The following is a 24955-nucleotide window of genomic DNA, read 5'->3' as shown; positions in this document are numbered from 1 at the left end:
ACATTAAACAAGAAAAGATCAAACTAAGCGCTGTCAAGATATCAATTTCCATTTTGTTTCCACACTGACCATGATCAAACATATTTATCATGATTGTACAGTACTCATATTTATTTTTATCGACAAAACATATATTCAACAGAATTATATCTCAAATGATATATAATGAAGGGTTGAGATTGATGAGCCCTACATATTTTTTATATATAGTATCCATCTTAAAAAAATAACAATATTAATTTCCCTAATTTATTTGTTCATACGTTTTTCTCGGCATGCCGAAGGAGCTATCCCAAAAGGCCCTAACCATAAAAAGAAGACTAGCCAACAGTATCTAGAAGAGATTCTTGCTCATGTCATAGATAGAGCGGCAACGATCCAAAAGGAAATGAATGTATAAACACCATCTCTAAAGCCAATCTATGTGTACCCAAATCTGCAAGGCAGCTTGCGCATACAAATGTATTCAGATATTATAAATAAAGATCTAATAAATTAAGGCAGTCCACACAATTCTCGGCAAGATCGGAGAAATCACTAGCTGTGCCGGAAATTGATACAAATGTACAGGAGTACAATGTAACATATTATAGTGACCCTAAGGGATCATACAATATATAGGGCAGGCAAATTCTAAGGAAGATTTATAATTAGTAGGGGTGAGCGCAAAATCCGTTCCGCTCTCGGATTTTGCGGATTTTCGGTAAATTCGTGGTCCGCGAACTCCCGCAAATTTACCTAGAGTTCGCAAATCCGCGAGCGGCGGACCCGGGGGCAAAAGTTGAAGCCAGGCCTGTTGTAACTATTTTAGGATGGCGCCGGCAAGCTGCCAGCGCCATCCTAAAATAGTTACTAAGTTAGCTTCAACAGGAAGCTCTAATAGATAAAATAAAGCAGGTGCTCGAGCACTTAGTAACTATTTCAGGATGGCGCTGGCAGCTTGCCGGCGCCATCCTAAAATAGTTACAGGATATGAAGGGCAGGGTTCATTCTGGCACGATGGTCCTGTCACAAAAATTAAACCTCAACAGGAAGCACTTACAGATATCAATAAAGCATGTGCCCTAGTTGAAGCTCAAATTCAGTGACGCATTTATCAGCCCAAAAACAATCGTGAGCATTGTCGAGGCTGGGCAGGTGTGCTTTCTTCCCAAATTTACCGTCGAAAATCAGCTGTGATGCTGGATAGAGGCCTTTGCATCCTTGACTTTCACGAGCGCAATCCCCTGGCTGTTCCTGTGACCAGGAGCTTTTTTCTCTTCATCTGCTGCTCTGATCGGTCTCTGACCTTTTTTACACACCTGAGGCATATGTGCTCGCACGGAATCCCCGCCCGTTTGACCCCGCCCACACACTTGCGGTGTGAACCGTCTTCCCACCATTTACCCACTATGATGGACAGTTGAAGCTCAAATTCAGTGATGCATTCATCAGCCCAAAAACAATCGTGAGCATTGTCGAGGCTGGGCAGGTGCACTTTCTTCCCAAATTTACCGTCGAAAATCAGCTGTGATGCTGGATAGAGGCCTTTGCATCCTTGACTTTCACGAGCGCAATCCCCTGGCTGTTCCTGTGACCAGGAGCTTTTTTCTCTTCATCTGCTGCTCTGATCGGTCTCTGACCTTTTTTACACACCTGAGGCATATGTGCTCGTACGGAATCCCCGCCCGTTTGACCCCGCCCACACACTTGCGGTGTGAACCGTCTTCCCGCCATTTACCCACTATGATGGACATTTGAAGCTCAAATTCAGTGATGCATTCATCAGCCCAAAAACAATCGTGAGCATTGTCGAGGCTGGGCAGGTGTACTTTCTTCCCAAATTTACCGTCGAAAATCAGCTGTGAAGCTGGATAGAGGCCTTTGCATCCTTGACTTTCACGAGCGCAATCCCCTGGCTGTTCCTGTGACCAGGAGCTTTTTTCTCTTCATGTGCTGCTCTGATCGGTCTCTGACCTTTTTTACACACCTGAGGCATATGTGCTCGCACGGAATCCCCGTCCGTTTGACCCCGCCCACACACTTGCGGTGTGAACCATCTTCCCGCCATTTACCCACTATGATGGACAGTTGAAGCTCAAATTCAGTGATGCATTCATCAGCCCAAAAACAATCGTGAGCATTGTCGAGGCTGGGCAGGTGTACTTTCTTCCCAAATTTACCGTCGAAAATCAGCTGTGATGCTGGATAGAGTCCTTTGCATCCTTGACTTTCACGAGCGCAATCGAAAAAAGAAAAAAAAAATCTGCAGATCCGCGGATTTTGCGGATCAACAATACGCAAATCCGCAAAATCCGCGTATCGTGGATCCGTGAAATCAGCCCATGCCTAATAATTAGTTCATTAGTCCAGCAAATAAGGAGGCAGTGACCCACTACGGGAGGTCTATATACCAAAGATAAAAATCCTATCATCATAGAATTTGAAGATGTTGAGGGGACACAATCCCCATTTAGGCAATAGAACAAAAGATTTAAATGATAGCGTTCTCCCACGGGATATCACTGTTTAACCCGTTTTTAAAAGTCCCCAAACTGAAAATCCCAAAAACGTCCCTCTTTTTTCTTACTTCGCATCCACCTTTACTTTCTGGAAGTCTGATCTTCTGTATGATACGCCATTTAAAGTCATCCGGCGTATGTTATTTTTCCTGAAAATGTCTGACTAAGGGTGCTACAGTCTTATTGGTACGAATAGCTGAACGATGTTCGGTTAGCCTTACTTGAATAGGTCTTGATGTTTCACCAACGTAGCCCAATTGGCAAGGGCACAGGATAAAATAAATGCAATTGGCTGTCTTGCAATTCCACATGTCATTCGCACTCATGAGACATCCATTATGCTCGAAGGACTCCCCTTCCAGGATTGTGTTGCACGATTTACATGAGGAACACCTCACCGTGCCCCTGACAGGAAAGTTATCAGATATAGACCTTTGGACAAATTCAGATTGAACATTGTTATTGGTAAAACGTGAGTGCACAATAAGGTCTTTTAAATTCTTATTTCTCTTATGGGCAAAAAGAGGTTTAGTCAATTTTTCATTTGCTGTAGGGTTAGAGTTCAGAATATGCCAACTTGCATTAATAATTTGTTTAACTGTACTATCAAGAGTGGAATGCTTTGTGATGCATACTAATTGCTTATTTTCTTTAGGTAGTTTGGTCCTTAGTAGATAATCACGATCGTAAAATCTGGCTCTCTTGAAGGAGTCCCTTACTAACCTGTGTGGGTATCCCCTATTGAGGAATTTCTGTCTCATCACATTGGCTTGTCGATCATATTCAGCTAGATTTGTGCAGTTCCTCCTCACACGCAGGAATTGTGAGAAGGGAATGCTCTGACGTTGACTCCGAGGATGGAAACTGTTGAAGTGGAGAGAGATTTTTCTAGAATATATCTTCAAACAAGTCCGGTCAACTATCCAAAACAGTGAGTTTATTTTTACAAACATAGAATTACTATGATTGAGATTGTATGAACAAATAAATTAGGGAAATTAATATTGTTATTTTTTTAAGATGGATACTATATATAAAAAATATGTAGGGCTCATCAATCTCAACCCTTCATTATATATCATTTGAGATATAATTCTGTTGAATATATGTTTTGTCGATAAAAATAAATATGAGTACTGTACAATCATGATAAATATGTTCGATTATGCTCAGTGTGGACACAAAATGGAAATTGATATCTTGACAGCGCTTAGTTTGATCTTTTCTTGTTTAATGTAATTTTATGAACAATCATGTGGTTTTAAAGTTGTAATGTTGGTTTGATATTATGATTTTGAATAAATTATGAAAACAATTTTTTAATATATATGTTTCAGATAATATTGTGTGGCTCCTGAAGAAGGCGTTTTCTATGCCGAAACGCGCTTCGAGTTCCATTCGCCACTGTCCTTGGACACCCATGATATTTAGTCCTTGTGATGTCCTTGTTTTATGATTATGTATTTTGTGTGTTAATTATATGAATTTTAATCTTTGTGTTGGTCATGACACAGTTTGCTTAGCTAGTAACCTGTATTATTTTTAACTAACTGTAGCCATTAAAATTATGGTTGTTTTACATGAAAAAAAATTTTGATTGTTACTTTTCGCTGTCAATTTATATTACTTGTTTGTCCACTACCCTACTGCCTAGGAATTTTTTGCACACATTGGTTAACCCTGCCCTAGGAGTTTGTTGACACTATTGTTCAGGGGTCCTTGTTGTTTTCAATCCCATCCCTGGTATACACCCATACCACACCCATCCAGCACGTGTCACTACACACGTGACCCTACCAATAAAAAAGACGGGGCACACGTGCTCTACGCCATTTTAGAGTTGCTCCCATCGCAAGCGCTGTGATGGCCCGTCCTAGTGGTTCGGACGCTGCATGTAGGCCCGAACTACCAAACAGTGGCCCATCACCACATGCGTGACCTCTTTGGTCACTGAGTTAGTGGTACCTCAAGGACTGAGCGGGTGAGGAACCTGCGATGAAGATAGGTGCACGATAATATCCTTTGCCATAGTGATATCAAGACTCAACACCAAATGAGAAACTACTTGGTGGCAGAGCAGGACTACATGATGTAGAACGTACTCTGTCTGCGAAAAAGTGAGCAATGAGGCCTGGGTGCGCAGTGGAGGGAGTAGATGGGGTGTAGCAGACTAGATACAAAAAGGCAACGCAGCGATTTAGGCGTACACAGTCCTATATACCGTATCTTATTGCATTTGTATTTTTTTCCTATAGTAGGAAAGTTTTTATAGTCGTTCAAAAGTCCGTCGCTCGTGATGATTGAAACCACGTGTATCACTGCGCACCACTTGTTTTCACAACTGGATGGAAAACATTACTACTCTACTAATTCTTCATAAATTAAAGCCCATTAAACAAGTTGTAACTGTATAATTAGTTGTATTTTTAATGCGGGAGGGAAGGTGTGTGAAGAGTCGATGTTATTCTAGTCCACATTAAGATAGTGACAATTACCAATCATAACATCTTTCTTTTACTATCTTTTAGATCTAGATCTTCAGGGTGCACTATGTCCCAGCACATGGTGGAAGACACACCGGTGACAGAAAGGTGAGCTGCGAATGTTCTCTTCAGTCACTCTCTCACTTCCTCTTTCCTTTGATAAACAAATGAAGCACAATCTTATCTTCCTTTTTATTTAACAGGTTGTGTTTCACAAATTGGCATTCCCCCAACACCTCCAAAGCTCAACTTTTGAGGATTCTGTAATGATGAGGAGAGAGTGGATAGTGTGCAGCAGCTTGACTGCGTAGGAATGTACAATTACTTCCGGGCAGTGAGAATCGATAGGTTGGAACAGTGGATGCGCAAGATATGGCACTGACCTCCGGACTCTGGGAGTCAATGGGGTGCAACAGGCTGGGTACGCAGTAATAAGAACTCACCGCTATGCAGTGGGAGTGCATGGGGTATAGTACTCTGGGAGAAAAAGAGCGCACAGACACCACCTTGCAGTGGAAGTTGAGGTAATACAGTATCCTGAGTGTCCATACGCATAAAGCAGAAATATACTTGTGCAGTTGTATGTACTCTGCTATTACTAACTCTATACTATCTTTAAGGTCACTAAACTTGAGGGTGCACTATGAACCGGCACGTGCCTGGACACACAATGTAGGCAAAAAGGTGAGCTATGAAGATTTTCTCCAGTATTAACACTATCTCTCCTGCTCCATCTATTATTTTCTGTCTCACACTTTCAATGTCGTTTTGATTCTCTTTCTCTCTCTCCCACATTGTTTCTCTTTCTCTTTTCAAGTTATGGACGCTGCTGTCCACTCGGCGGAAAAATAAATCAAGGCTGAATGTAATACAGTCTGCAGTGTAGAAACAAAGCAGAACTCAAGTTGTGAGCTCTGTTGAACACAGTGTTTGCAAAAGGTAAGCAGAGCGGCCTAGATACACAATGCCTCCAATTAAATGCGTTGCAAATAAACCATATTGTCCTGCATAATGACGTGATCTCTCACCTAATTCTGTCTCATCTCTGAATCATTTTAAAGACCTGCTGGACCATACTGTACATCTGACCCAGTAGGCACTGCCCTACATACACCTCTTCAACGTGGGCCTATGAGAGGGGTGGGATGTATCAGGCACACTGCACACTTGCAAATAACCAATATTGACAAGTGTTATGTTAATTTGTGATCTTTGACCTCATTCAGTCACATCGATCTAATTTTAAACACTTATTTTCATTTTTGTATTGCAGGTTTCCTACCCTCCTACCATTGGAGTCCATCTCACATTTTGTTTATTATATTGTTATGTTGAAGTTACATTTTTAGTTATTTATTTTTTTGGAATAAAAGTAAACTAAAAAAATTAGTGTATACGTCTTCTTTTTCTGACATTTCACTATTATTTAGTGTGATAATTATATGCTTCGAGAAAATGTAACAATAAAAAGTACAAATGATGTTTATAACTAGAAGTATAATACTGAGGTTAACTCTTTACCAGCTCTTTACCAGAGTCTGTAGCTACAATTAACGGTTCCTATGGAACATTTTAAAAACTCCAGCACAGTTACTGTTTGGATTAGCAACATTGGGCCAGATGTAGGTAGCCCAATACGGTCGGTAACAGCCGAAAATACCGATTTTCGACCGTTTCCGACCAGTATTGAGCATTTGGGATGTAGGAGAGTGAAAATCGTCCAATTCGGTAAATTTACCGAATCGGTAAAGTTACCGAATCGGTAAAGTTACCGAATTGGAAAATATTCCGAATCGGTAAAATTACCAAATCGCAACGGTTTGCAAATCGGTAAATTTACCGAATCGGTAAATTTAACGATTCTGTAAATTTACCGAATCAGTAAAATACAGAATCGGTAAATAAGAAGTGGTAAAATTGATTTTTGAGATGTAGGTAAGCTCTTAAATACCGAATTTGCTTGAAATTCGGTATTTAAGAGTCGGTATTTACCATGGATTGAAATCAGGTGGTAACAAGGTACAGCCTATAAAAAAGGACCCAAAATGCAATTATTTTTCACAATGGCGGCATTCTATGTCATTGCTAGACAGCTACGGCTACAAGAGGAAGGAGAGAGGGAATGGGAGAGACAGGAGCAGGTCTACAGACAGAGGATCACCTTGTTCATGCTCACAGAGGCAGAGATACTCCAGAGGTACAGGTTGGACCATGACACCAGCTTGGACCTCATCAGGGACCTCCAACCACTGTTGGAGCACACTACCCCAAGGGCACACGCTATTCCACCCCGCGTGCAGGTGCTGTGCAGCCTACACCTGCTTGCGTCTGGGAGCTACCAGAGTGTGGTTGCTGCGGTTGGTGGGGTGACCCAGAGCAGCCTGTCACGCTTTTTCCACAAATTCATTGATGCCATGTTACAGAGGATGGACCATTATATATCATTCCCTGCAACCCATGCTGAACTGCTCCAAACAAAATTTGACTTTTATCAGATGGCGCGTTTCCCCAATATCATTGGCTGCATTGATGGCACACACATTCCCATTTGTCCCCCTGCTGCCACAGAATACATATATAGGAATAGAAAGTCCACCCACACCATCAATGTGTAGGTGATTTGCAATGCCAAGTGCGCCATCACTGACCTTGTGGCAAAATTTCCTGGGAGTACCCACGACTCCTACATATTTCAAAACAGCGGTACATATGCACGGCTGACAGCAGGGGAATTTGGTGAAGGATACCTGCTAGGTAAGATACAGTGTACGACCCCATTAACACCTATTGCAGAAAGATGTACATGTATGCATGTGAGTAATGTACTCCCATTTCCTTTTAGGAGACAGTGCATATGCCCTCCGCTCCTTCATACTCACCCCCTACCTCAACCCCTCAACACCCAGTCAAAGGAGATATAACAGGGCCCACAAGAGCACAAGAAATATTGTGGAGCGTACCTTTGGTATATGGAAGAGCAGGTTCAGGTGTCTGCATAAGAGTGGAGGAGCCGGCAGTATACCCCCATCACCTGCTGTAAAATCATTGCTGCCTGTGCCATGTTGCACAACCTTGCTGTGAAGAAGGGCACAGAGGCAGAGTTGTCAGACTTTGAGGATCATGACGACGAGGTTGCTGTGCCTGAAACAAAACCTGCTGGAGTGTCAACACCAAGTGATGGCAGATACAGATGTGAGGATATCACACGCAACTATTTCTGAGTAAGTAATGAGACTGAGACATATGTTGAATGCACAATTTTTTATTTTATTTTGTATAGATCTCGGTATGTTAAAGAACAAAAGTGCACCAGAAAGCTTTTCACTGCAATGCTCACAGTGAGTAAACGCACACAGACAGGTGTTGTATGCACCCACCGTAGTTTTATATTGTCACTACGCAGGTATCCAAGGCACAAATGTGCAACACAAACTTTGAAAATTTCTAAATTGTATGTCCAATGTCAGTAGCCCATACTATTAACTGTTCATTTGCGTCCACGCTTAGCACTGCCAGATGTATGTGGCTCACTCTGTTCGCTGGGCGTTTGGCCTGTAGCCTCACCTTGTCGCCTGCTGCTCCTCCTTGTCTCTACAACAAGGGGGCTTGCCATGCTGCTCCTACTGGTGCTCCCTTCACTCTCTGGCACTTCAATAGCAGCAGTTTGTGCTGTTTGAGCATTAATTAGAGCCTCAAGCGCACCGGTCATTCCGGCTATGCCCCTTGTCAGGTGATTGTTGTTTTGAGTCAAGACCTCCTGACTGTTCATGCTACGCCTGCATAGCAGGGATGTGGCTGTGGCCAGGCGGTGAATTGCTTTGTCAGTTCTCTGTGCACGCTGCTTCTCCCTGCGCCTTGATGATATTTCTGTGTCCAGTTTTGTGCACAGTAGCTGCATGGATTGTCTCATGTCATGTATCCCTGTAGCCATGTTCTTGTTTACTTCCACCAGTTCCCTGATGCCCTTTCCAATTTCTTTCATATTGATATTGAGGTTGCGCATTTGTCGTTGACAGGACCTGATGCCCTTACCCTGCATCCTCCGAATCTTTACCATGGATCCCTCCAGGCCTTGGAACACACTGGACCCCTCCCCACGTGCACCTACACTCCTTCCTTGTACTGTGCGGCGTCTTGTGGTACTAGGGACAGGCTCTGGGCTGGGCTACAATGTGGCAGAGATGTCAGCTCCAGGCAAGGTGTGTGGGTCTTCAACCACCATTTCACCGGCAGCTGTCTCCATTTCGATCAGTGGGGGAACGACATGCCTCCTGCTAGGTAGTGCTGTAGGTGTTTCAATATCCAGTGATGCTGGCATATCTGGTGACAACAATAATAGTGGGGACTGTGAAGGTCGTGGGGATGCCTGCAATTCTTCAGTGATGTCAGGTTCTTGGGAAGGTGGCTGCCCACTCTGTACACCTGTGTCCTGTGATGCACTGAGACCTGGCTCCTGACTTTCATCCCTCTCGGGTACCATGCCTTCTGCCTCCTGTGACTGCCTTCTGGATGTGTGACCTGTGGACATATGAGCGTATATCAGCTAGGCGCAAATGTCTCACAGCCACTACAATAAAAACTTTTGAAATTGCACAATTTACATGTTGCCTGCCCTTCATTATGTCTGCAATCATTTGCCTAACTTGGTGGTTACTGTGCTGTTTGACATGGTCTTTCATTAACTGACTACATGTACCATGATGCATTGCTACTGTTTGGTGCAGACACACTGGGACTGGGGTAACTTAGCTTCAAGGGGTGAGGGAAGGATGAGGGTGTGAGGGGGATTGCTGTGCATGCATCTTACCTTTTCTACTTGCAGCTTTGGCCGAGTTGTCCACTTCTCCCAGTCCGCAGACGCTTTCAGGCTCCAAGGTTGTGGCCACCATCTCCTCCAGGTCAGTGAGGGGGGGTGCTGTGTTCTTTCCTCCACCTGTTTGCGAGGCCTGTTTGTGGTGGTCTGCAAAACTTTTTTTGTGAGGCTCCTCAGGTCATAAAACCTCTTTTTTAAATCTTCTGTGACTCTGGTGGTCACTCCCACAGCATTGACTTTGTCGAGGATATCAAGCCAAATCTTCCTTTTTGCAGATTCAGCCACAGAAAGGGACTGCCTTCCAAAATGTTTGTGGTGCACCTTTACCACCTCCTCCACAAGGACCTGGAGCTCCATGCTGAAGAATTTCAGCTTTCTCTTTCTCTCTGTCTGCTCTGTGTCTTTGCTGGTTGCCATGTTTAAGGTTTTAAACTGCACAGACTCTGTCTGCTGCTGCTCCCAGTCTCTCTGCCCCAACTGCCTCTCCAGAACATTCTAATTAGTTGCAGCTGCCTGTGTAGCCACTTCCTGGTAGGGAGGGGGAGGGTGGTTGCACCTGATTGGCTGTTGTCTTAAGTTTCACTTTTGCTTGTTTTCCGATGCGGAATTTACCGATTCGGTATTTACCGAATCGTTATTTACCGAATCGGTATTTCCCATTCATTCCTATGGGCCTTTTGGCCCGTAGGGATGAATGGGAAATATCGATTCGGTAAATACCGAATCGGTAAATTCCGAAAGTCTGATACCGATTTTTACCGATTCGGTAAAAAATACAGATTTTTTCCCTACATCTCATTTACCGATTCTTGAATACCGAATCGGTAAAATTCGGTATTTAAGAATCGGTAAATGACATTTACCTACATCGGGCCGATTGTGTGTTGAACTTGTGACCTCTGTGCTCACTTAAGTGTTCCATGAACTGTTACTATGGTAACAGGCACTAAGCAGTTTGGGGGTAGGGTTAAAAGATACTGGCTGTACAGAAACCGTTATATTTACCCAGGATCCTATACATGACAGAGGGGAAAGCAAACTGAGATGACAGAACACTGTGGAGCAGATTTACAAGACCCTTGCACCACTTTTGCTTCACTTTTCTCATGTTAAAAGTGATGTAACCGTGGCGCAAGGGACTTGTAAATCTGCCTCTATGTACATTACGAGTAAAAGAAGTACACAACTCTTCGAATTAACCTCAAGACAGGGCTGGAGGAATAGCAACTGACGTTACAAACCCCCATGTAAAATTTACCTACTCTCTACTCAACAATGGGCAATTCTTTATCGATCACAATTAGACAGTGTTGCTTCACAATTCACAGGGTGCACTTCACTAAATACTTTGTGCCTATTTAAATGGGAGAGGGGATTGTCAACATTACAAAACTTAGGGGCATATTTACAAGGAAGGCGTTAAAATTATCGCTGCTTTATCGGCAGCAAACTACAGTTAAAACGGCGATAATGGACTTCAAAATCCTGTGTTATCTTACCGGAAGATTTTTTCAATACTGCTGTTTACTATGGCAGGTTGAGAGCCAAGGCTCCCGGCCCTGCCATAACAAACTTGATTTGCATTTGGAAAGAGAGAACACGAAAACCTACTCTGTCTTTTAAAATGCAAAGCAGAATGCTTTTCTCCACGGGGAGCTGTATATTAGCAGGTCCCCATGTGGAAAAGTAATGGTAGATTCCGAAGGACGCAGGGAGCTGACTAGCACCATAGGGACATTGGGCCTCTACCCACAGTCCCCAACGTTGAAAATACGCCCATGGGATGGGATCCCGAGGAAGAATAAAAATTAGTAGTAGGTGATATTTTTTTTTACAATTAAATTCATGTTTGCAAGTGAAAAGCCTGTTAATATAAGACTGTGGACTTAACATATCAATCCATCTCATATATTAAACATGCTTAAGTCTACTTCAGAACAGATGTTACGATCCGACATAAACTGCAATTACCAAGAGTTTTGCTATCAATCCTCAAATCCAGGGCTGCCTTGTAAATTCAACGCTGTTGTCATACCTCACTCTTCCATATTATATTGTCAAAGGACCACCTACCTTGCCACTGGGTAGGCCTACATTGCAACTCATTGGAGATACGAGGCCATCTGTTAGCAAACTGGCTGCTAATATGCGTTAATGCATCTTAGCGTTGCCTAGTAAATAGGGTGATATAATTTTCATTGCATTTTTTAAATATTTAAATTAATTGCGGCGAAATGGCACTTGTTAATATGTCCTCAAGTTTTCAATGACGGAGCGGGAACCTCGACTCCCACCCTGTCATAGCAAAAAGAGCAGTGTCTCCGGCGTAGACACCCCAAGACACAGCAGGAGCCGCTCCTGGGGGGTGGTGTTCCCTAAGGCTTTCGACTGCTCCAGAATGCAGACCACGTGGCCCCCTCCCAAAATGAAAAAAGCCCCGCAGGGTGGTAATTCCTGGGGCTTAGACGAACCTTTGAGCTCCCTCACCCATTTATTTTGTAGCACCGAGGAATGGCAGTCCCCGGGCTACAGGGCCCCTCAGAACCCCCATCAAATGTAATATTTTAGACCCCAGGATTTGTCCATCACAGATAGCTAATTTTTAAACAACCACAGGAGCCACCGCTTCGTTTTTATTTTTTTTACGCCGGGTCCATGCACCCAGCGCACATTTCTCAGTTTTTTCAACAAAAAATAATTTTAGGGGGCGCTAGAGGTCCTTGTGGGACCCCCTAAGCAGGTCTAGATTGTCAAAATATTATTTACCTGCCCCCTTTAAACGTTTCGAACACTTGTTCCACTAATTTCTAGATCCTCGCTTCTACCGAAGCACAAAATGTCTGCCAACACTTCCTGGTTACGAATGTTGACAACCACTTGACAGCCAATTAGCATTCAGCGCGTGATCGGGACTGTGCGCTTAGAGTGCGAGCAAGATGCACGGATCCACCGAGGCCATAGATATATATGTACTTTTAATTGTAATTTTCTCAGGAACTACTGAACATATTTACACCATTTTAGCAAAAGGCACAAGTCTGACCCGAGGACTACCTCTATGCCAAGTTTGGTGTAATTCCGTTCAGCCGTTCGGGCTGTAGCCAGGATGAACGGTTCCTATGGAAAATTGCATGGAAAAAACAGGTTTTGGGACCCCCTTTTTTTCTCAGCCCCTGCTTCAGGAATCACCCAAAGACTTTCAGGATAGGAGGGACCGGAGCGCCCCATCTGTTTTGAAAATTTCACGAAGATTTGTCAACCGGTGCCAAAGTTATTCCAAATAGAATGTTGCAGATAGATCCTAACTATAACTACCTACTAGCGACCGCCAGTAGGTAATATATATATATATATATATATGATAAGTTTATCAATAAAGATTTTTCAACTCACAATGATGCTACCATACATGGGGCTAATAAAGCTTAGAGGCAGGTATAAAAATCCTCGCTAGCGTTAAGGCCCAGAGGAGACTTACAATCTAATTCCACAATATACTTTGTTTCGAGGGCTCGTAAAATTGCGTCACGATTCCCTCCCCTTCAAAGAGGAGGGACCGCATCTATAACAAAGTATTGCAACAAATGACTTTTGTTCTCATGAAAGTCCTTGAAATGACGTGCGACTGGATAGGCGGTGTCACTTGTGTTGATGGCCCTAATGTGCTGGAGTATCCGTTTGTGTACCTGCAACTTAGTACTACCAACATATTGCAGGCCACACGGACACTTCAGCACATACACCGCGAATTCAGTCTTACACGTCAGCTGTTTGTGGATGGTACGGGGTATCAGAGAACGGTGTAATATACTCTGTCCTTCTCACCCCGTGTTTGCAAGCCTTACAGGAAGAACATTTCCTAAATCCCTTGCTAGCCTGCAACCACATTGTATTGGTTGCCACCTCCGGACTAGATTTGACCAGGGCATCGCTCATAGAGCGTGCTTTTCTGAAAGAAATGTCAGGTTTCACTGACATAGAGCTACCGATGATCAGGGTCATTGCGCACCAAGTTCCAATTTCTGTGAAGAATCTTGCGGAGCGCTTGGTGCTGTCTATTATAGGTCAGTATAAGCCTCACAGGTTATCTGGTCATCTTGGGCTCTGCTACCATGGTTTTTTGTTTTTATATAGCAGAGCCTCTTTTCTGGGGATAGAATTTGCCTTCCGAATAGCCGCATCAACTGATGCCGCAGTATACCCTCTGTTCAAGAATCGACTTTTACTTGCCTCCTGAGCTAGTTTGCATTGGGATTCAGTGCTGCAAATGCGTCTGATGCGCAGCATCTCCCCATAGGGGATACTGCGTATCAGATGCGCCGGATGGTGACTTTTAGCATGCAGCACTGTATTACCAGCTGTGGGTTTCCTATAGAGTACCGTCTCTAATTTGTTGTTACTGACCACAACCTCCACTTCCAAAAAACAAATACTGTCCTGGCTGATGTTGGAAGTGAAAGAAAGATCCAGCGCATTGATACTAATCGCATCAATAAAATCAACTGCCTGGTGTTTGGTACCCCGCCATATTAAAAATATATCATCAATATAGCGGTACCACATGTTCCACAAAGATGTCGTGGTATGTGCCATGGAGGACCAGCTCCTCCCAGTAGCCCATATGCAAACAGGCATAACTGGGGGAGAAGCAGGCCCCCATAGCAACACCCCTAATCTGCTGAAAATACTGATTGTTGAACATGAAAAAGTTATTATGTAGGCAATAAGAGATCATAGCCTGTAGCATCATGTTATGTGCGGACATTTGAATTGGTCTATTACCCAGATAGAATTGAATGGCCCTCAACCCATCAATGTCCTGGATGCTGGTGTATAGAGCAGATACATCCAGAGTAATTAATCAACAATCAGAATCCCACAGAACACCATCCAATTTCCTCAAGAAGTCACCAGATTCTTGTACATAAGTGGGCAACGCTTTAACAAATTCTTGGAGGAAAGAGTCAATGTAAACTGGCGTATTCTCCAAAGGTCCACTAAGTGCAGAGATGCTAGGTCTGCCGGGGGGTTTAGCAGTGTTTTTGTGGATTTTGGGGATCAAATAAAAGACGGGCATAACAGGATGCTCCTTCCTGAGGAATCTGAACTATATATATATATGTCTTTAGGGTCTGTGTCTCAGCCCTCCAGCCACAGGAATGCAGGCATTGCATGTCAGCTTTCTGTTGTAAGCTAACCTCATCTTTCATCTTTGCCATTCTAAATCAGAGTCTCAGAGTCATCCAAAATGCATTGTATTAACCCCAGTATTTAGACTCACCGGGCACCCAGAAACCCACTAGTACACATGTACAACACATGCTCTACACACAAACACATACACACTCAACTTGTACACAGATGTCAGCACCAGCTTAAGGTTTCCACATAACAGTAGACCTTCACACAAGCAGGACCTGTAGACCACACTCACACTGGCACAAGTAAAAGGTCTGGTCATACAATATCTTCATAAACATGGTACACTACTGCCACTGCTTAAATGTGATACACCTAGGGCATGGACTGCAGTCCATGTAGTCCATGGTCCACTACAGGGACCTGCTTGGTGCAGCCCTAGAGGTCAGAGGAGAGAGACTGTGCCTCTCAAAACAAGAGACAGTCCTAGGCTTCGGTGCACACACTGGGTTAACATGATGATAGGGCCAAAATAAAACAAGAGGCCAGTTTCATGTGCAGTCGGACACTCAGGGGAATGGGAGTACACCACTTTTCCATGCAGGATATATTCTCATCCTAGCTGTATTAAAAACTCTAGTCAGAGGAGAAGTCTCTGATCTTAACCTCTTGGACCTTGATTATGTGGCTGCAATGAGTGCAGTGTAAAAAAAAAACGACCTTCCCCCTGTTGCTCTCTTTTTTCCTACCGCTTTTACTATGATGACGTGATTCATTCATGTTTCTAAATGGATAATGAAATTGAGAGCTAGAGTGGACATCCCTGATTTGGCCTAGTTCCATGTCGCCAGGTTGATTCGTGGAAATGCAGGTCCCTTCTCCTCCCATCCCCAGCTGCTGCCTGAGAATATGTATAGCACAATCCTTGGACTTTGAGCCAATGAATTTCTGAGTCATCAATGTTACTTGATATGTAAGTGGCAACAAGCAGCAGGATGGGAAGAGGTGAAGATTAAATGTCTTTGAGCATGTGATCATGTGTGTGGGCAAGAATGTGTGAGTGACCATGGAAGAGTCTGTGTGTGTGTGTGAGTATATGTATGTGTAAATGCATGTAAGTGATGGTGAGAGCAAGTGTGTGTGTGTGTGCAGCATGTATAGATGTAAATGAATGTGCTAGCGGGGTGTACTCCTGCTTAACGTGGCACATCCATCACACATTGTGGATATTCTAAGTGATTTGCAAACCAGTAATTTAGTGCAAATACATCTTAACTTCAATTTTTTTAGACACAAGCACCCTATTTGTTCCCACAAACAGCGCAAAAAGCAAGTGCTGCAAACAGCAGATGCTCATGTGCAGTTTGTTTGTGTTGTTACTATGTGTGTGTGTTAGAAATAGGGTCTTCATTTGGCAGTGGTTTGTACCCTGTTCAAGTAGGGACCCTCAATCTATGCAAGCCACACCCTCTGATTAAACTGTGATCATCCCCAGAGGCAATGTGTAAAGTATTTTGCACACACACAGTAACACAGTGAAAACACCATAAAAGGACTCTACACACATTTAGAACAATAGCCAATATTTATCAGACTAAAACAAGACCAAAATGACAAAACTCCAGCTTACACAACTCAAGATGTGAATTTGCAAAGTTAAATAAAGTTGTAGTTTTCCAAAAAGTCAATGGTTGCTTTTGACGAGGAAAAAGTACCTTAGATGTATTAAAAATCAAAGCTGATGCATGATGCAGGGGAGCTGAGGTATTGAAAAGGCAGGTGATGCAATTGTTCTTTACTGCTGTGCAGGTAATTTTCACATTGGCACTCTGGGACCGTTTGTTGTGCAGAGGGGGGATGCGTAGTTGTAGGCAGTGCAGAGTCGTTGAGCCACTAACCCCAGTGACAATACATGGCACAGGTGAGGAGAAGCATCCTTTCAGGGCATGATACCTTGGTTCCTTACTGCATTGCTGCATTGTTGATGAAATCAGAGCCCAAAGACGATGCGTTGGAGATGTGTAAAAAGTTAAGTCGCTCTGTGTTGACTCCACAGCATTGAAGCAGGTGCTGCATTGGATTTAGGCGGTGAGTCATGGACTTTGGTGATGCTGTGCTCGAGACTCGTGCAGCAGTGGCTCTTTGGAAGCACTGCTGTGAAAGTTTGGGGCTTGCATTAAAAGTCGTAGTTGGTGAATCGAGCAAGGACCACACTTCAGTGCCAACAGCGGCAAGGTGCCAAGTTTTGCGATGATGTGCCAATTTCGAATGACGCTGTGAGCGGCACATTGATTTCTCTCCTTGTTGTACCAGTAGTCACTTCCAAGGGCCCAGTAATTGTGTTTGATACCACTTGGCAAGGTAGGGCTGTAAGCAGAGGAGCCAAGGTACTGGAAGGTGAAGTCTTTGAGTGCCCTGAGACTCTTTAACAGGAGGCACACTCAGATCAAGCCCTTAGAGGATCTCAAAAAGCTGATGTAGAATGAAAAGTCCAGTTCTTTCACACCCAGGACAGAAGCCGCAAGCAGCAGCCCAGCCCAGCACAGCAAAGCAAAATGCAAAGTGGCAGTCCCTCCTGAAGCAATACAGCTGTTCTTCCTGGCAAAACGTCCTCAGTCCATAAGTGTTCTGAGTCTATGGTTTCAGAGGTCCAGTACTTATACCCTTTTTTGCTTTTGAATTAGGTAAATTTCAAAGGAAAGTATTTGTTGTGCACATGAACCTGCCCTTCCTGGTCCTCGCTCCAAACACACTACAGGGGTGGAGACTTCTTTGTGTGAGGACAGGCACAGCCTTATTTAGGTGCAAGTGTCAACTCCTCCCTCCACTCTGTTCCTCAGGAAGTCCCATCAGCCTGGTTATGGGCCATTGGGATATGCAGGGCTCACCTCACCTCCCTTTGTGGGAATGTGTTAGAACCGGGGTCTCTAGTTGGGAGGGGTATGCACCCTAGTCCAAGTAGGGACCACCGCTTCCGACCTGGTAGCTTGGCGCAGAGCAGCAAAGGCGTAACTACAGAGGCAATGTGTAAAGTATTTGTGCAACACACAACGGCGATGACACAGTAAAACACTCGCAAAAGGACACCACACCAGTTGGTTATAAAAATATAAAATAGCTTTATCTCAAATTGATGCCAGATCCACAAGCGACACGTTCAATAATCAGGGCACTCCAGATGCAGATAAAGCAAGTCAAGCATCAAATAAATCCAGCTCCCGTGCAAAGTCAATTATTAGTAGAAACAAATCCACTTCCTAGGCAAGATGAATCATTAATCCAAAATCCACCCAAAAGCTCATGTGTGCCAAGGGCTCCTACTGGTACTGTCTTTCTCCCAGTATCTTTGGTGTGGGAAATATTATGGCACTCTCTGGCAGATTTTTTTGTGGGCCAACAGTCATTAAAAAGAAACCAATGAAAGGGTTCCCACTCAGTCTCGCGCCAGCCGCAATCTCCCCAGATAACTGGCACGAATCGAGTGCTCCCGTGAATAGGTTGAGGCAGTCCGTTTTTAAACACGGCAGTGCTGCGTCCTCATGTAGTGTTCCCAGTCCTGCCTAAAGAGATGGCCCGCAATTGAGGATAACCAGCCTCCCCCAACCCGCTCACTCGCAGTAACCTAAAGAGCCCTGAAGTGTTACCTGCGAGGGCGGTCGCGGCACAGGCCCATCTCACTCGATCTCCACTGGCGGCTGCTGGGTGAGGGGCGAGGAAGGCTCCTTCTTCCTGCCCCGGCCGTGGCGTGGGGAAGCCCTTGGATCATGACCAATAGGAGCGCGGTACGCCGATGACGCCGTGGGGCTTCTGGGGCGCGGGAACCAATCACCGCGCGACTCTCGCTGGGGACGCCTCTCGTTGCTGGACAATGCCCACAAAGCCACCAATCCCAGCGCGGCCTAACAGTTGACGTCAGCGAGGGCACGGTCAGGGTTCCCGAGGCTCCCGGGCTGATTTCAGGAGCGTCCTCCATAGGTTGACCCTCGCGCCTGCTGCGGGGGGGATTACGGGGGTTGTGTGGGGTCGCGGTCCGACTCGGGCCCGCAGCGGTGAGTGCTGGCAGTAGTCCCAAGGTGTCCTAGTCACGGGCAGTGGCGGAGATGGCAGGAGGCAGTTCGAGCTAGTGCCTGACTCCCACCCACAGCTGCGGCAGTCCCGTTGGTGATGCACCCGCACAGGGCTCCGGAGGGTTGATTTGAGGAACATTTTCAAAGGGTCCCCTCAGTTCAGGCCTGCAGCTGCTAGTTGGCATAAATAGTGCTGCTTCCAACAGCGTGCAGATGACGGGCACATAACGCTTCAGTTCCCCCACAGCGCAATGCACCACAGTCAGAGTCTTCCAACAGCTGCACTGAGTTAGGGGTGTAAGCAGTTGTCCCCCACACCCAGTGCTGCAGAGACAGGGTTCAGGATGCAGAGGTTGTTCAGAAGCGCAGGGGGAGTCCTTCTGGATCTTGGGGAGACACTCCTAGGATGTTTCTTCAGTCTCCTTTTGGCAGGGCCAGATCAGCAGGCAGTAGGGCAGCTCAAGCACCACAGGGCAGCAGTTCCTAGGAACAGTCAGCTCCAGCAGAGTGGCAATCCTCCTAGCGCAGCAGTCTGTACTCCAGCAGAGTTTCTTCTTAGTCCAGGGTGTAACAAGAATGTAAGGCCAGGACCCTCCCTTATATATCTTTTTAGTCTAGGGGCTAGAAAGTGGTGGAAGTCTCTGGAAGGGTCTGGGGGCAGGGGCTTCTGGAAGAGTCCAGGGAGTTCTGGTATGTTCCCTGCCTTCCCTGACCTAGCTGTCACAGTGACGAGAGACAGGCCGTTAAGGCTACAGTGGGCAGCCCATCACAGCTCATCCCAGGGAAGAAGGTGTGAATCACCACTCCCACCTCCCAACCCAGGCAGGCTATCAGTATGCAGAGGGGAGGGGGGGGAGTCTGCAGCCTAATCTAAGTGTAGGCAGGAAAAGGTCCCCTTTATAAAAGTGGGATCCCTAGCGTAGTAATGCCCAAACCCTATATATCATTGGAAAGGGTTCCCCGCCCCGAGTCCAACAAGACCAAACATGATAGACTTATTAGGTCTCTGTCAGAAGTTATTCCATAAGGGGAGGTTCCCAATGTTAGCCTATGGAGGATTAAACCTTACTGCGGTAGCAGTGGCTTGTGGCAGATATGCCAGCCTCACAAGGTTTTAGGGAAGAGCACCTGCACCTCAGCACTGTTTAGCAGTGGTGAGGCGCCCAGAGTCCTAAGTCCAACAAAATATAGGATAAAAATGGGAGGCAAAAAGGGCAAAATGTAGGGGAGACCACCCTAAGGCTGACAGGTCTAACAGAATGTCTACAGTGTATGCACAAGAGCCCAACTCTCATGCTGACCCAGACGTGCTTTCAGAGACAGGCAGAGGCACAGAGTTGTTAAAGCACAAGAAAATGCCCACTTTCTTAAAGTGGCATTTTCAGACCTGCAATTTAAAAACCAACTTCACTAAAAGATGTATTTTTAAAATGTGAGTCCAGAGACACCAAACTACAATTGTATATTGGCTCCTAAATGGAAGATGCAATTGTAAGATGCTACAAGGCAGCTCCATTGCTAACCTATGAGAGATAGTCCTTGCTGTAGTGAAAAACGAATGTAGCAATTTTTCACTACCAGGACATGTAAAACTCAACAGTACATGTCCTACATTTTAAGTATATTGCACCCGTCTCAGAGGGCTACCTAGGTCCTACCTTAGAGGAGCCTTACATGTATTAAAATTGATGGTGGGTGTGTCCCTCCATCTGAAAAATAGTGGGTGACCTGCTTCCAAGCACAGGACGGCTACTTGAGGGAGCGTGTCAGGCACTCGCTCCTTGGAAAAGGATCTGGCTCGCGCTGCGAGGAGGATTCATACCAGACTGCAGAACAATGACTTGAATAACCAAGGTTGATCTCTCCCGGTTCAGCGCGGCAACCTGAACTATGATGTCTAACTCCTTTCCGAAGCAAGGTCTCCAAAGAAAGAACAACAACATCTTCTGAACATAACATCGTGCACACCGAGATTTCACTGAGACTGCCCTGTGGCGGCTTGAAGCCCCAGGCCCCTTGCCTCTGGAGCCAGTCTCCCCCCCCTGCCACAGCCATCAGACATCCAGCGCGTCCGCTGAGTGGGGGGGCTTACACCTCCCAGGAGCCTTTGCGGCCGGAAGCCGCACACGCCCATCCAGCGCCCGGTGGCGCATAAGAGTCCAAGAGAATTCCCGCGTCGAGGGATGCGCGCGGGCTGCGCTGGGCTAAGCCTGGGACAAGGGCGGGCCGTCCGTGGCCGTCAGGGGCCAGAGGAGGCCGGGCCGGGCCCACTCTCTTTGCAGGTCATTAATCCAACAAGACTCTACATTGGCTGTGACTTTTCCGTCTTTATTTGGCCCATGGTACTTATTTTGCATTTATCCGGCTTTGTCTACAAGGTGAATTAGTGGTTGAAGAACATAGTTAGCCTAGGGCGAAAGTTCTCGTGCTCCCCCTTTCTTTAACATATTGGTTTGTTGAGGTTAGGGAGTACGATATGGGGAGGTGGAGATCGTACAGAAGGCGGATAGTCTTAATTGTGTAACAAGGGCGAATGTTTCCACGATGGACGCATATCTGTTAAGAGCGGCCTCTGCGCTTGTCTGCGCTTGATAAAGAAATAGAATTGGTTAACAGACGGTTATCTAGATCACCCTCCACGAGCGTCCCTCTTCTATCTGGTGAGATAAACAAAGCGAATGAGACCGCTTTAGAGGTATTGGATGGGTCCCAGTTACTTTGTGCCGGGTCGGAGTCTGGGAATTTTCAATACATATCCTTCCCGGAAATAAATCCCCCTGTGCTTTCCCCGGTTGTAACCATTGTATCCAGGGCAAGCAAGGTGCTACCATTAGTGGGTCCTGCAGCCCAGCGATACCCCGATATATTACCAGAAACAATAGGTTGTAAGGACAGATCCAAGGAGTGCAGAGATCCAAGTAATACAACATCTAATATAACAGGGGGGTGAAAAGGAAATTAAAGTCCACTGGGGGCCCTGCAAAAAAAGCCAAACTAAATATACCTTCCAAACTTGGCTTGAAGAACCCCCAATCATCTCCATTACTGGGGAATAGCGCATTGCAGCAACTTCAGGATGCCTTAATGAGAGCCTTGGGCAGTTTAATGGATGAGAAGCTGGCCCCAGTATGGGAAAAGTTGAAAGTTATGGAGAAACTATTATTGGATCAGGGTAAACCACCCATTTTGCCTTCAAGGGACCCAGTAAATCCCAGTCGTCCACACACGAAGGGACCAGTGAACCAATCTTGCCCTTTAAATAGAGACCAACTTGATAGTACTGCCAGCAGGGTTATGACTTCTAATGGCCCATTAAGAGTAGTTACAAACAAGCAGGGGCCAAATTATGTCACAGATGCTCATGCTCCGGGTCTGTTACAGCCCAATCTAACTCAGGCAAAACGGGATCAGCCCGTGCCGGGCAAAAGCAGACTCGGTAATCACGAGGTTATTCACTTACCCCCCCAATCGACCCCCATGATGATAGTCTTGTGTAATGTGCCACCCTTACTTGCGGGTGCTAGAGAGAATTTTACGCAGCTAAAGAACAAGGCAACTCGCTGGTTATCCAACAATTCTTCCATGACACCCACTATAGAATGAAATATAATCATGGCCTGCCGAGTAGACTGGATAGGGAAGTCTAGGAAACAGGGGGTGGGTGATTGCATTGTTGTAAATTTTAACAGCCCATCTGTTGTGGAATGCATCATTAGGGATACTTATTGACTCAGGAATTTGAGTGCTTCCCCTTGGTTATTTTTATAAAGATCCCCTAGACAGGGCTATAGTTAATGTGGGTCGGGCTTATAGATTACATAGTTTATCATCCAACGGGAGAGGGGAAATTTTACATTCAATAAGGGGTGAAATGTACCCGAATATTACAGGGCTGGAACTTTCAAAGAGATTCACAGCCTTATCCAGATTGGACGACTGTGATTGACTTCCTGCCTACATGGAGGGAGAGGGAAATAGTTTACAGCACGGGGTTTATCTTGTACCCCTCGAACCAACTACCATGCTGACAGGTGGGACCCAGTTTAGACCAACTGGAGATTATATTGAGATTATATCGCTGGTCCCTGTTAACATGTTACCCCCCGCTGGTTTGTCTAGTTAGGTACCCCCTGTTCCTTCAATTTGTTAGACAATTCACTGTGATTTGTCTTCAAGAAACTTGGTTGGTGGCCAGTGATTTATATCTGGAGGGCTATAAGGTCTTTTATGTCCCTGCATCCCCATCCTTGAGTGGTAGAGCCAAGGGTGGATTGGCTATCTTCATCTCTTTAGCAGTGTCCAGCAGGATTCATCTCATACCATCATCTGGGCCAAATACCCAAGTAATTGTTTTGGGAAAGGGAACTGAAAGCCTTGGAATTGTCAATTTGTATAATTCCCCAGATACAACTCAATATAGAAGCTTGATTGCCCTTTTGGGTCTTACTTTGAGGGAAGCTAGAGTCTTGCCATTACAGAAATTAATGGTTATGGGAGATTTTAATGTCCACCCATGTGATAACCCTTTAACAACTGCTACATCAGAATTGGGATGTGCAAGAATGAGGGACTTTCATTTTGAACACACAAACCAAGGGGCCAAGCTAAATAATCTTTTAGATGACTTTGATTAGGTTCCATCTATCTCTCTCATGTCCCCTTCAAGCATGCAAATTATTCCCACTTTTAAAGGAGGAAGGAGTGGCTCCTTTGTGGATTATATTTTGATCTCCTCTGGTATCCTTGATCGATTTCAGGGGCATGAAATAATGAAGAGCGCTTTCAGCGACCACAATCCTGTGTGTGTTTCAATTGGTGGTAGGCCGTTTTGCCATACAAGCGAGGGTGCCCGTGTTAGCTCAAGTAAGTCTGACGTACGGGCGCTGTCGATTGAGATGGCGTCAGGTCACCCCAGATATATTCCATAGCAAGGTGCAGGAGTCATGCTCTGTAGAATTAACCTCGTGTGTGACACCAGGTACTGAACGAATGTTATCCTTAATTTGTTTGCCTCCATTATCTTTAAGATAGGAGACCTTTTGAGTGCCCCGGTTACTAATTCTAAACTCACAGTCCCAAGATGTAGGGCAGGGAGGACATTAAAGGAAGCCTTAAAAATGGTCCTGAGAAACAAAGACTTAATTGGTGTGGAGGGACCTGTTGGAGGCAAGTACCCTGAGGAACAGCTCTAAATTCTGGGGTATAATTAACCAACCTTTGTTTGAGAACTCTCGGGGTGGCGACATAACAACTAACTTAACGGAAGATCAATAGGTTTCTCATTTTAAGGACATTTTCAGTGCCTCACAGGACATGGACCTGTCTCAGCCCACAATTATTGGTAACGAGCCACTAATATTTGAGCTAGCCGAGGTGGAAAAGGGTATCGCAGGTCTTACATGCAATAAAGCACCCAGGCCGGATGGCATTCCCCCGTACCTATATAAATGTAATCCCAGCCTGTGGGGCCCGGTTTTGCAAGCAGTAATTAATGCTGCGGCCAGGTCCGGGTGTCCAGAATCCTGGGGAGTTTCTACGATCGTCCCAGTTTTTAAGAAGGGAGATCGTAACTGCACTACATGCTACAGACCGATCTCTCTTCTGGATTCTGTGGTGAAAGTGGTAGGTGGGGTAATTTTGTAAAGGCTCTCAGTGTGGGCTAAAAAAAACAAGATCATGAAAGATATGCAGTATGGCTTCCGCCCTGGTTACTCCACTCTAGCCCAGTGCTTAAACCTTTATCTTATTACAGGAAAGTACACGATGGCGCACCAGGGTGCAATCTACATGGCCTTCATGGACCTCTCCTCAGCTTTTGATTGTGTTAACCGGGGGAAGCTGTGGAGGGCCATGAGGGCCATGGGGGTAGAGGATAACCTGGTAAATTTATTGGAAGATCTACACAGTATTATTATGGCGAATGTCAGATATGCCCAGGACCTCCAGGTATCC

The sequence above is a fragment of the Lissotriton helveticus genome, chromosome 5_1 (assembly GCF_964261635.1).
Source record: "Lissotriton helveticus chromosome 5_1, aLisHel1.1, whole genome shotgun sequence".
NCBI lineage: Eukaryota > Metazoa > Chordata > Amphibia > Caudata > Salamandridae > Lissotriton > Lissotriton helveticus.
The sequence above is the reverse complement of the archived record's forward strand: the minus strand, read 5'-3'. Positions refer to the sequence as shown.